The sequence below is a fragment of the Plectrocnemia conspersa genome, unplaced genomic scaffold (genome assembly GCF_051122295.1).
Source record: "Plectrocnemia conspersa isolate PC_06_02 unplaced genomic scaffold, ASM5112229v1 ptg000014l, whole genome shotgun sequence".
Classification (NCBI taxonomy): domain Eukaryota; kingdom Metazoa; phylum Arthropoda; class Insecta; order Trichoptera; family Polycentropodidae; genus Plectrocnemia; species Plectrocnemia conspersa.
In genome coordinates this window covers 28,523,873-28,538,234 of record NW_028277178.1, presented here as the reverse complement: position 1 = coordinate 28,538,234, position 14,362 = coordinate 28,523,873, and the positions used below count along the sequence as shown (strand labels likewise).

The window sequence follows — 14,362 nt, the reverse complement described above, 5'->3', positions numbered from 1 at the left end:
GCACTTGGGGCCTCCATATCGCCTCAAAAATAATTTATATATAACCCATGTATTTTTAATTTTTATGTTGAGACAAACTGAACTATGGTTGTGTGCAGATACAGATACAGATTTATAAAAGAGACAAGTTTAAGATCTTACATTTGAATGGTTAAATAGTTCTCCAACTTGAGGTGGGTACATCTTTCCTGGAAGTGAGGTCGCAAGTCTGTTGATGATACATAGTCTTACATAAGTATTTTATTATTTGTGCTCTGATTATTCAATCAGGGGTAAAATAAAATTAATATTATTATATTATTACATACCGGTTTTATTTTAAGAAAATGTCTCAGCTTGAACAAGGATTTCCTCTTTCTTCTTAATCAATAGAATTAATTTAGAATGTTTATAAATTTGTAAAGAATGAAAGTGAAAACGATTTTTTATTAATGTCGTAGAGTACCGTAAATATTATAAACAATTTATAGTTGCTAAGGTGATTAGGATCACAATGAAGTGTCTTTGAAATATGTTTATTTTGAATTATATAACTCTATATATTAATTTTATATGTTTAGTTTAATTTTAATTATACAATATATTTTAATTATACATTATTTTTTTATAGTGTTTTTATTTGATTTTATAAATTTAAGTTAATTTTTAGATACATATTATATACATATATGTAATTTAATCGTATTATTATATGAATATTTATTATACTTCAATTTGTTTAAAAATAATAAAACAATAATTTTGTTGAAACCAAATTCAAAAAATAAACATAAAATATAGCTGTTAGTAAATTTTGTGTGCACCGCAAATCAGAGACGTCATTTAGGTGGAACAGGTGAGAGCATTTTCCAATTCTTAAATTTGGTTATGGGGTACCCAGAAGAAATACGTTTTTTTATTGAAAAGTATTTTTCCAATAACAAATTATTTTACAATATTATTGAACAAAATAATCTCCATTGACAGATACAAGCTTCTTCCATCGATTAGACAATGTTTTAATCCCATATTTTTAAAAACTAACTGGCTATTAGGTAAAATATTAAGAAAGAAATGTTTTACTTTCACTAACACAATTATGCTGTAGAGACTTGCGTAAATGGTAATCTGATGGTGCTCTATTGGGAGAATATGGAGGGTGAGCAACAGTTTTTCATCCGAGAGCGTTATTTTTTCTCGCGTGATTCTCGCAATTTGAAGCAGGCGCGTCGCCTTGTTCTAGTCGCTTAGTGCGTGTGAAATCCACACGCCTGTATAATATTTTTAAACTTTTTCTAGTGCTAGATTATGAACATATTGGCTTCAATTTCTGCAGGTATGCAGTGATCATCGATGATTTTTAGTCTCCAACTTCCAAACAAAAATTTCCAGATATAAATCCTTTGAACTAATTTTTAAATTTACGAACCAGTAAAACTTAACCATAGACGGCACAGATGTTTTTGGTTGCTGTGGTTGCCGTTTTTTTGTGAAATTCATACAGCATAAAAAAGTGCGTAAAAACACCTTACTCGGAACAAAATCTTACATTGAAACTTAATGTGTTTTTCGTTGTTGTTATGTACGTAACGCACTCTCCAAATGTTAATCCAAACACTACTAAAAGAAAGACATGATACTCGAATAAAAAAATAAGTCACAATTGAACGTCAAAGTTATTCAGTATAAAAACGACCTTTTTTTTGAGTACCCCAAATATTTATATTAGCAAAAATATAATATAACTGATAGGCACTAGTGAAATTATATGCTGATCTAAAATGTTCATGAAACTCAATTTGAGCTAGTTGCAAAACTTACATTTTCTGTTCAAACCCAAATCAAACCGGCAAACATCATATTTTGCATATCGCCAGATAGAGACGCTGGTCATTTGATCTTGTTCCATTAAAATTATAAAAAGGCTCCCTTTTGTTATTGAAATGACGCCAGGATTTCTAAATCCCGTCAACTTGTCAAACCGCATTCGTCAAGCTCTTTTCCTTGGCCAGCTGTCCCCATCGAAAAATCCGCCTCATTTAAGGCATCCTTACTGAACCTTTACACTGCATACACATAATGCGGCCCTCCTGAAAACGATGACACCAGACGCTTCTAGTTGTCGCGTTGCCAAGGGTCTGCGCTCCCGAATAATATGCTCTGTGACGTTATCCCCAGTGGCTAAAATATGTTAAGTGTTTTGTTATCCATTGAATTGCTTCCGATTCACGGGCATTCATTATCCCGAGAATATAATAGACCAATATTATTTGCAAATGTAGCCATTCTTTAGTCTCTCCATTGACACTCCATTGTGAAACTACAGAATATATTGAATGTAGTTTTCAGGTTTTAGAGCCAAAGTTTATTTTAATATGTACAATTTACTACATTATCGAAATAGTATCGTATCATAATGTGTCGAGTTGTAACTGTCAGAATTCTGGTGATGTTCTTGGATGTCTATGAACGATCTGCATCTGCCAAAATCTCTCTCTCTCTTTCTTGATGTCTATCTAGAGTTTTCCCCAATGTGAAAAGTGATGCATATATTATATTGATCGTTGAATAATGTTTTCGAACAAATTGCATTGCATCTTGAACCCACTAGATAGCTACTTTGCGATTGTTTAACAGACTGTCCGAATAACAATGATAAGAAATAAGGACTGGATTAGTCCTTAAACACACTAAGCGCGTACTTAAAAGTACCAGAAATTTTCAGTGTTAAAGTCAGTTATTTCTTGCTTCGGATGGACAGCTTCTCAGAAACAATATTAAAATGTATTATTCCATAAAGCGTTTTTGAAATGTGAAACTTCTCTTTCGTTGTTCAATTGGTCGTTGTAGTGACCTCTTATTGACATAGAAATTATTTTTTGACAAGAATTTCAGGAACAAATAATTATTCTATGAAAAAATTATTCTAAATTTGTCTAATAAGACTTTTTTACTAGTTATAATTTTTATTAATAATTAAAATAATTTTGTGGACTAGGTAATTGAAATATTTCTGACAAAAACCAAATCGATAATCAAGTATTAGCATTTTTGTCACATTAATAGGTTAATTAAGTACTAAGTCACATTAATAGGTTAATTAATACATTAATTAAGTCTAATTAATATTTAATAATGGACTATTGTAGTTTTAAACCTTTATGTTTATGTAAATATAGCGAACTAATAACACGTATTTTTTTAAAAAACTGTTGTAAAACACAAATAAGTTTTGCTATTTTACAACAGATGGCTCTATTTATTTTTTAAATTTAAGCAATATTTATTTATTAAATGTTAATTCTCAGTATCATTAACTATCATGTTAATATAAATTATTTTATATTATTTTTAGCAAATAGATTAACTAAAATTTAATTGTAATAAATGAAATAGTTATTATTATAAAGTAAATTATGTTTATATCAGAAAAATATTTAAAATACAAAATATGTTTTTTAAATTTGTTATCTTACAACTGTTCTAATAAATATATTTTATTTATTAGAACATATACGTACTTGTACAATATAATATATACAATACATTTTTGCATAGAGGTGTTTTGTATTCGCGACGCAATCGTTCGAATTACTGTCGCTTGACAGGCCTGCTGAAGTAACTGTCACATGTAATTTTTTAATAACTGTAATATAAAAACAAACTTTGACTGCGAAGTGTAGATATTTATTAGATTAGATATTATTTTATTCAAACACTTTTCCTATATTTATACTAATTTATTACATTATATTCCGCATTGTAAGTGTAAACAGTAAATATTTATTCTACTTAATAAAATTCCAATTAATAAAAATAAGTACTTTTGTAGTATTGATTTTTAAAAGTAAACTTCACCAGTAATCAATCACCTGTGTAACTATGAGTTTCCGGATATTTTAAATTATATTTAATAGATATTACATTTTTTAATGCACATACATACATAGAAGTTTGTGTAAAAAATTGATTGAAAACCACTGCCCTCCGCCGAGAGTAGTGTATCTGTCAAAGCATTTAAGAGGCAAGATACAGTTGGATTGACTACAGTCGATCAACTTGGTTAACTTAGATCAGTCATCATCAACCTGTACATAACAAATGTACTAACCGAACATTATATTAAACACATAATAGCATACAACTGAACCAAGTTCTGCATATAAATTTACGAATGTTTTCAGTGAAGTGGATTTTTTCAGCATTATAAAATTTAGTGTTTTTTTTTCAAATACCAATTGTGTTTGTGTAATTTTAAATTATTTTTTAAAATAATCATATGTGAGTACTTTTATCATTTTATAGTAATACTATTAAAATTATATGTCAAAAAAATATTATTACGTTAAAATCGTGCATCACAAATTGTCACGATTTTAATACGAGGTCTCAAGAAATTCATATAAACGATTAAAATTCACCCTGTATAACAATCGAATTTACATTTTACACGATTCTATTATCAGTTAAATTGCTGGTATATCATAATACTTATATTAAAGCTTTCAAACGCATTCTAAATATCGGACAAAAAAATTCTTTATGTTTTAGTTTTCCGTATATAAAAAAATATAACTAATTTCCTTACAGTTTAACTTTTAATGGATTAGAATGCACTCTATTATATCATGTAACAAAAAGATAATTCAATAGTATACATTTCCGTGATTTGATAATAATATTAAGCCTTGTAAAATATTTAATGATAGGTTGCTTTAGTTTAGTAATGTTTTTATATATATATATTTGCTAGTAACTCGATTGATTGATTTAAATTATTTTTTAATTATCGAAAAAATATTAATAAATTGTTTTAAGATAAAATCATATGAAAAAAAACTATGAGTACATAAAAATATAATTAAAAATGTACTATCAAAGCTGGATTACTGCTATTAACTATCAACTACTACAATAAACATAGCGTAACCGTTCATTATATGCGATAATAAACAATTAACTCTTGTGTGGAAAATGGATTATGAAGATCCATTGTGTTGTTCAAATTGTCACAATTTCGCGAGAGTTATTAATATTAAAGCTCTTCTTTATTATTTGTATTATAACATAATTAGATTTTTATAGAAATATTATTTTATGTAGCATAATGTTGAATCACTGGTTCTTAGCTTATTCACACCTTCCAACGATTCATCCAGTCATTGAAAAATTATATCTTTATTGCCATTTCACTGTATTTTGATTCGATAATGATACCAGTTGAGTCTTGAACGCATCTTATGCGAACGAACAATTCGCTGACATCAAATTCTTAGATCTAATATATTATTAATAAATATAGAACGCAACGTATGTCCACATTGATCCAATCAAATCGGCGAATTGCAGATTTCCTCTCGTTAGTACGCCACATTTACTAGATCACGCACATGAATATTTTACTATAGTAAGTAAAAAATATACATTGATTAAGCAACGAGTGACAGAGCTTGACCGGTAAAAGTCATAACGTGTCAACGAACCGTAAACATTGAGAAATTTGCAATGCAAAGCATATCAAATTAGCAATAGCTCTATCAATGGGTTCGTGTGATTTATCAATGGGTCGATTAGGTTTTGTAAAATTTGAGATACTCACTTTCACCTTCGATATAAAACCTTGAAGATATCCAAATAGGGCTTAGCCTCATCCTAATGACAGGTGGAACAATTTATTTTGATTGTATGTATATGAATATAAATTATTTATAGTTTAGATTACTTCTAGGCAAACGCAACCTTCGTTAAAACTTATTCGTAAATAATAATATTTACTATGTTAATACTCAATACATTTAACTAAAATATAGTCTATAAAATTAAAAATTTGATACATGATTATCAGTAATATTGTTGCTGTCATCGATGAGTTGGAACAGCATCGATTTTGAAGGTTCTAAAGAGATTTGCTAGATATTTTACTTTTAATTACTATGAGACACAGCTTTCATAGTCATCTTTGTAATTAATCAAAACCTATAATTTGGTTAATATGGAATACCGATTTTACAGACCAGATTTTATCCCAGACTACATTCTGAAAGGATGCAAATATGATATTTTGAAACCTCATCAATTTATACTAAATTTAATTTTGAGATCCTCCTGTTTTCCAGAGTTGTAGTAATGCACTAAGCTCAACCGGTATCATAAAAAGGGTGTCAAGTTTCACATTGACAATTAAAGAGCAAATTATTTGAAATTGTATTGCATAAATACATTTTTAATCATTTCAGGTGTATGCTTCTCGAGTAGCAACATGTTTTTCGTCAAGCTTGATCTACTGTCACTAATCTTATGGTTTTGTCTAACTTTGTTTCAAGATCATTGAACACTAGTGTACAAGTGAACGTCATATACACAGATTTTGAAAAGGCATTTGATAAAGTTAATCCTGCTTTACTTGTGAAAAAATTATTCTGAAGGTCTCAAATTACTTGACCAATATATATATATATATATATATCATTTATTCAAGTATAAAAACTCTTTTTCAGAACGGTTTGAAACCTCTACTGGAGTACCTCAAGGATCCAACTTGGGTCCATTGCTGTTTCTATTGTTCATTAATGACATAGAAACAGCAATGCATCATTCAATTTTTTATTATAAGCAGATGACTTGAAAATTTTCAAGAAAGCGCAGTCGATTTCGGATTCCCTCGACCTGCAAGAGGAAGTGGGCTTGCTTTCAGTGTAAAGAAATGTCACACAATTTCATTTTCAAGGTCGTCAATGCCGGCAAAATATTCTTACCATCTCGGTGACAAGTCTTCTTTTACAAAAGATTTAGGTGTGATTTTCGAAGAACGTTGTAAATGTATCCAGCACATTTATCTTAATAAATGCGCGCTACTTCAGGAATATTGTGCACTCTTTATGATGCTCTAGTCCGCAGCATACTATAAACTAGCTCTATTATTTGGATTCCGTGCGTAATTGAAGCTGGAAAAAGTACAGCGTAAATTCGTTCGATATTTATACTTGAAAGAATATGGGTATTATCCGTTTTTATTTCTCAGTGCTTTTATTTTGATACATTTTTTGTCAACTCGCAGTAGGAATGCTTATATAATTAAACACTTCTGGAAATATTTCAAAGGCATCGTAGATAATCCTTCGGTGCTCGAGCAGCTCCAAATGTGTGAAGGTGGTTATAGTTTTCGATCGCGTCCACTGTTCTTACCTGTGAATTCTAGAATTGGAGCACTTTCCAACACTTCTCGATCAACGGCCGTTCGTTTGCTATATGATAGTGATATTTTTTCGTGCACATATGGAGTTTTGATTTAATTCGTGTGAGACAATGCACACCTGTTGAGGTAATTTGTTTCTTTTCTTTTATTTGTGTTAGTGTTTTTACTTATATTTGATGTGTGTGCGTATATGAATTTGTATGTATTTTAAAATTGTAATATATTTTATACTTTTGGCAATCGTGACGCATTAGGTTAAGCTTTCAGATCACGATCGTCATAATTAAATTAATAAATATCAAGACTTTTGAAATAAGGAACAGAATTATGGCCGAGCTTTTGAATATTATAAAATTTATTTATAATTATTAAAAATACAAATGTTTTTATCTTAATACGAATTACAGTCGTTAATTGAGTTTGAAAATATTCATAAATAAATGAGCAACATTTTATTATTATTTTTTGAATATAATAAAACAAAATATTTTAATTTATTTTGTAAATATTACATTCATATGTCTTTTCCGTATAAAAACTAGAGTCAAATATGAACTTGTGGAGTGAAGTAGATCAAATTATGTAACACAAGTAATTGTATATATTTCTCAAGTATCAAATACATATAATAAACTAAATAAAAATATATAATAGTTACAGCCCGGTGCAAATTTACACTTAATGCCCTGTCCGTTTATCTCCGAGAACTTAATTCCCTAATTGGGTCACGAACAACCCAAGAGGAAGTTTTAATAAAAGGGACTTGTGACAAGACACAAATGTGACAAGACAGGTAAACATTAATTATTTTTATCATTATGGCGTTGCTAATTCTCTGTAGTTAAAATATAATCGCGGTCACGGTCATTTAATAGGAAGTAAATAAATATTTTAGTGTAAAAAAATGTGCTTATTTATGCAATGGATTATGTTAGAAATTTGCCCTAACGATCAATAGGATTTATGATTCGTGTTAGTGGTACGTTCTGCAAAAGTCAGCAAGTACACAACTTGAACTGGGGCGGATGCGTTCTTTTTAAAACATTGAATTGAATGGATATAAAATCGAAAAAAATATCTATCATGAAATATGACTATCTCTTAAAGGAATAATAAGTCGGATTCTTATATTTCTATTACTCTGATTTTATAAAAATATATTTCTTGGCCTATAAATATGAATTTAGATAGATACATTGCGTCAGTTTTTTTATGTAAAAAATCAGATCTACAATTAAAGTATTATTCCATTAATACGTAATCCTTTAAAATATATATTTGTAAAAATTACTAAATTAATCTGATGTGTCAAATTATATTAATATTTTTAATTAAATGACATACCAGTTTTATAAGTCAATGAATACTATCTAAAATCCTGGGTTTGAGTGTTTTTCAATTGTGTCTGGAACTACTGATAATTATATAATTATCATTCCGATCGATTATCGCAAAATATTTTTTTTTAGATATTTCCAGGGCTTTTTTTTTAACAAAAAAGTTGCCGGAACTCACTTCTTGTCAAGCATTTTACTAAAAAAAAAATAGATTTAAATATCATTTGATTTTTCCTATGCCACAAAGTTCATAAAAAATTATATGAGCGATTTATTTATTTCAACATTTATTGATTTATTGGTCAAAGTGTATTTAAACCGAATTTTGGTCAATAGGAGGGCGCAAAAACAATTATCACTTCTCAAAAGTCAAAAATTCACGTCAAAAGCAATAAAATCGTGTCGGCGCCGACGCAGTGGGAACGCTCGGTAACGAGCGTTCCCACTGCGACGGCGTCGGCACGATTTTATTGCTTTTGACGTAGATTTTTGACTTCTGAGAAGTGATAATTATTTTTTGCGCTCTCCAATTGGGCAAAATTTGGTTTAAGTGTGCCTCGTTTATTTTGTAATATTATTATAAAAAGTAGTATGAGCGATAGATATCCGAGCGTTCACATTTTGACGCGAATTTTTGAAGGTCCGGAAATGTTTTTTGCGCTCTTTTATTGCTCAAAATACGGTTCATGTGTACTTTATTTAATTTTCATTTCTTGGAAGTCTTAATATTCTCATAAAAACTGCTTAAAAAAATATTTTTTACGCTCTCTCATTGAGTAAAATTTGACTTAGGTGTGCCTTATTCAATTTGTAATATTATAATAAAAAGTCGTAGTATCTATTGAATTTATTTTGGGTCCGGAAAATTTATCTCCCGCAATTTACCGCCAGCAATTATTCGCTTATAAAATGTCTTGATATGAACATTAGAAAACTGAGCGTTTCTTCTGCGACGATGACGGCACGATTTTATTGCTTTTGACGTGGACTTTTAAATTACAAAATTTTTGTGTGAGATTTATTTATTTCAAAATTGATTGATATGAAAGTACTTATCAAAGTGTATTCAAATCAAATTTTGGTCAATAGGAGGGCGTAAAAATAATTATCACTTCTCAGAAATCAAAAATTCACGTCAAAAGCAATAAAATCGTGTCGGCGCCGACGCAATTGTAACCTTCTCTTTTGTGTTTATTGGGTTTTTTTAAATGACGATTTAAATCATTTACAATAGTCAGAGCATTTTGTTTATAAGAATCAACATAAAAATAGGTTCACTAATTGCCAACCACAACTACTGATTGATTAATTAAAAAATTGATCAAAATCAAAGTAATAATAATAAAGATATGTGTTTTATATAGATAGATCGATAGTTAAAATATTTTATTATATAAAGTTGCTAGATTTTACCAATTTTTCAATATTTTTTTTTTTTTCGTAAACAACATTCTAAAACGCGGGTCATATTTTAGCTGTTTTTAAACAAAGGGCAGTTTTACGAAAATTTCATAAAGCTTAAAAAAAATATTAGCATATCTATTTTAACTATTTTATGAATGGCTTCTGATCTATGAGACGTGTAACATTTAAATTAAAACATAATTAATTTACATGTCAAGTGAGTTTATTATTAATAAATAAAATACAGTCGTTGACGGGTTAAAACAGCTTTTAAGGGGCATATTAATATATTTGTTTTATATTTTATGAGTTTGTCACGCTTGGAATCAAAATAACTATAAAAATGTACAATTAATATATATTTAAAAGCAGAGAACTGTTTTGATTTTTATTCCAGAGGAAAAATAACATTGCAATTTTTTTTCCTCTAAAACATTTTTTTTCTCGGATAAAAATACTCTATTCAACCTCAGCAAAGCAGTAAAAATATGCGACCCATTAATTACTGCAAATAAACATATGTATATTGGTTTAATATAGGTTTTTCGGTCTTTATTTGTTAACATAGAATTCAATATTATTATTAGTTTTATCAGTATTATATTGAAGATTAAGAAGCAAAGATTTTTTTGTATGACTTTATACGGGTGGTAAAGCCGCATAAATTTCTCATAAGGACGGAATAGCGTAGTCTGTAACGTCTCAGACTAATAACTCTTAAGTGGCGGGATCGAACCCCAACAGCGCCACTTGAATTTTTATTTAAAAAAATGCGCTATTATTAAAAAACCGAGAGGGAAAGTATCTTACCGTCCGCATCTGGTATGTACATATATATAACATATAATACAAAAAAAAATGTTTTAAAAGAAGCAAAATTAATTTATTCGTCATTTATCTGTTTTTTTTCCTCAAAAGTCGAAACTATTATTAGTAGAAATATTTATTCAAATTTAAATTTCTTACACATTTTGAGAAAAACATTTCGTGCTTAGTTTGTTAAATAATTACCAGTTTATCTTTTATTTTTAGTCAATTTTTATTTATTTATTCATATCACATATAAATAGTTTTTATCTTTCGGTGCATTTTTAAAAAAAATAACATTGGAATCTATGTTTATTGCAATATTTTCTAGCTTATTTATTAACTTAAATTAAATCTCTTTTTTCTGAATCATTAATAAATTAGCTTTCAATTTCAGAACTTCAAAGGAAGTTATCTAGATCGTTTTCATTTTTTCATCTTTGCCAAATAATACCTCAGTATAATATTTATGCAAATCTTGAAAGCCATCTCTAAATGAATTCGATATGCTTATAATGTAAGCAAATTATTTTTACCTCTAGTGAATGTTTCTGAGTATAGTAATATTCAAACGGCAAGTTTTTTTACCTTACAAGCTAAAACAACATGCTATAAACAATTTCTAATTGTATATTAGAAAAAACGTATTTTTTCAAATATAATTTTGAAAACAGTATAAAAAGTGATAAGATCATTTTAAATTAAAATAGTGTTATTAATGTTCTATATATATGTAGGTAAATAAAATAAAATATGACAGATCTAATACACTAGTGCAATTTGATCAAAATTTAACTGGCTTAAATGTAGTAGAGATTCAAACTTTTCATAAAGATTATAAATCATTAAAAGTAATATATATCAAAATATGCTACAATAAATACGCGATGCTTTAAAGCCAGATCAGAGCTGACGTGAAGAGGGAAGCGGCTGCTTTCTCAGTCTATACTTAATCGTTGCTCCGCTTGATGTATGGTTGCATTCTCACTGAACATCCGTTATTGATAGTCGATGCAAATCGATAAAAATTTTTGGAATCTCCGATCGTCATGTCGTCAACATAGCAAATGCCTTTTTCAACGAGACTAATAGCATTTTCGTATTCATACGGTCAATGATGTTTCTTACTGCCTTAAATAATGACTATTTCAAAGATTCAACTACTCTCAAAGATTCTTATTTTTTCGAAAGAACTTCAGCGTTGGGTTCAATAATTGAATCGACAACTCAAGACCTACTGTCCCGGGGCATGGCTCAAAACCATTGATATCCCTAGCGCAATCCTGAAAAAAAATTCTCAGAAACGTGTTACTCATCAAGATTTTTCGATAAGTCTCACTTTTTATTTTTCTTAAAAAGCAGTTTAAATCGAGTTCCAAGAAACATCGTTATCTCCCTGGGCATAGAAACTATCGTCATACCTATTTTTCTTCTTTGAAACTGAATATTTAGTTCGTTAAGTTTTTTTTTTGTTTTAGAGTGTTTATTAGGATTAAAAGACAAAATTTTACTGCAAATTCTTCGAAAAGCGATTATTAATAATAGCAGTTAGTTAAAAAAAAATGGAGATTGCTGTATAAAACAGAAGGTCTCCATACCAGAAATTTAGTAATCTGTACTTTCACTAATCTTAAATATAAAGATAGAATTTCCTTTGTCAAATGCTTGAATAGTTTAAGTGTCTTGTAATTGCTTGAAGCAGGACATCGTAAAATTGGTAGCCTCGCCATAATCGTTCAGTTTGCAATTGGATGAAAATCTAAACAGTAAACTCCTTTTGTTCGTTATGTATACATGCTGACGACATCAAAGAAGAATGCCTATGTTATGAATTTCTTTCTTTTTTACTAACAAACTTTGACTGGATAGTAAAAATTTATTCCATATGCAATGATTGGTAATACATTTTATTTGCTACTTTACTAGAAAAAAGGCATTTCGAGTCCATTTTCACTTTTTATACAGACATTCACTGACAACAATGACTCTTTAAACGACCTTGAAAGAAATTGTGTCAACAGTAATGAAAGGTCAGAATATGAAGTGATTCTCAACTACATATAAGTACGTTTGATAAAACTCTTTAGACGCTTTCTCAAACTTAGCACACAAGTTTAATGTATTTTAGAAGAAAATAAAACTCACCCTTGAAACGTCTTAAAAAACATACCGATGGCTTAAAGTATAATTTTCTAGCTCCACTCTTATGTGAAAATGTCATATTGTACCTTTAATAGAAATACACATGCTCAAAAAATTGCATTCTACAAAATATTCACTACAAACTTAAGATATTGATTTATTTTCCTATTTTCGAGTTGTCTATTTAGTTATTTGTTTCTCTTGTAAAATTGTCAAATATGGAGTTAGCAATTTTACACTGCCATCAATATATATTTTCATTATGGATGCAGCAACTGAAACGTAACAAGTTTCCTTGGCTTAATTATTATTATTGATGACGAGAGTAAAGAACGATACTTTTGCAAACTTTTTAATGTTAGAGAAAAATAAGTACACAATTCTTTATAATAATTTAAAGGTTATTTCCCTATTGATGATATAGAAGTTAAACTATGAATCCAAAGTCCTTTTCTTTCTGAATCTTTACAAACTGTATCGAAGGCTTTGATCTAACCAAAGATAAGCTCATTGCTCTTAGGACAAAAAAATACTGGTACTTACTGAGAGAAGCACATCCTCGTCTTCTATTCAAAAGACAAAAAAAATCGATTAAATGTCAACAAAACATGCGTGTTGTCTTATCAAATACCACTACGCAGTTTATTGTTCTTCTTCAAGATAAATAACAACAGCCTTCACACTGACATTACTAAAAAATAACTTAAACTCTCCTGTATTTTAAATATAATTATATAATTACAACCAGAGTAAATAGTTTGTTTATTGCTAATGGCGTATTTTTTATTTCCTGTTGTTGACAAAGTATTGAAATAAAAATTGACTTGTTTATATTTTTCTTTTACTTAATATTGATTTAATATGGTAGTAAATAGATATATTTTTATGTATTTATAAAGAAGTCTTATGTAATTTTATTTTATGTATCTAAAAACTTTATTCTGAGTAGGAGGCCGTGATTTATAGAATAAAAAATCATAATTGATTGCATAAATAAAAAAAGCATATTTCGTCCTGCCTTTTTCGATCCGGAATTTTATCTCTAGTGTGTCATAATCTATCTAAAGTGTATTTTAAATATCATTAATTACTATATTTTTTGTATTGCAACTCAATTTTGAAAGTTAAGACGTAGTTTATACACTAGTGTGTAACCTATTGCATTTAAAGTCATTGTATTTTAATTTATTAGAGCTGTACCACAGAACAGAGAATTACATAGAAAGGCCGTTAAAGCAAGCAGTTTTTCTTAAGATGAGGTATTTTGATTCTGGAACAAGTTTGATGTAAATACATTGTGATGTATTTTCTTGAATTTCTACTAATCTATTTATTTCTCCAATTACCGTTTCAGGGAGCACCAATTGAGAAATCATGAATGCATAGTTGATAAAATCCATTTCGAATGGATTAATAAAGAATGATATAGTATGATCTAAATTTTGGTCAATAGGGGAGCATCGCCTTTGACGTGAATTTTTTACTTCTGAGAAGGGAT

General features: G+C 28.8%; 1 protein-coding gene across 3 annotated transcripts in view; it reads left to right on the top strand.

Annotated features, from left to right (window-relative positions):
- The first annotated feature begins 4,016 nt into the window (after nucleotides 1-4,016).
- The window catches only part of LOC148226713 (lysosomal proton-coupled steroid conjugate and bile acid symporter SLC46A3-like), a 39,517-nt gene continuing 29,171 nt past the window's right edge, over nucleotides 4,017-14,362 (top strand). Inside the window, exons 1-2 of one of the 3 annotated variants that reach the window (XM_088204889.1) lie at nucleotides 4,017-4,260; nucleotides 7,829-7,967. The gene's annotated coding sequence lies outside the window, so the exon portion shown is untranslated. The remainder of the gene's footprint in view (nucleotides 4,261-7,828; nucleotides 7,968-14,362) is intronic. The other 2 variants (XM_088204891.1, XM_088204888.1) reach the window with 2 other exon arrangements.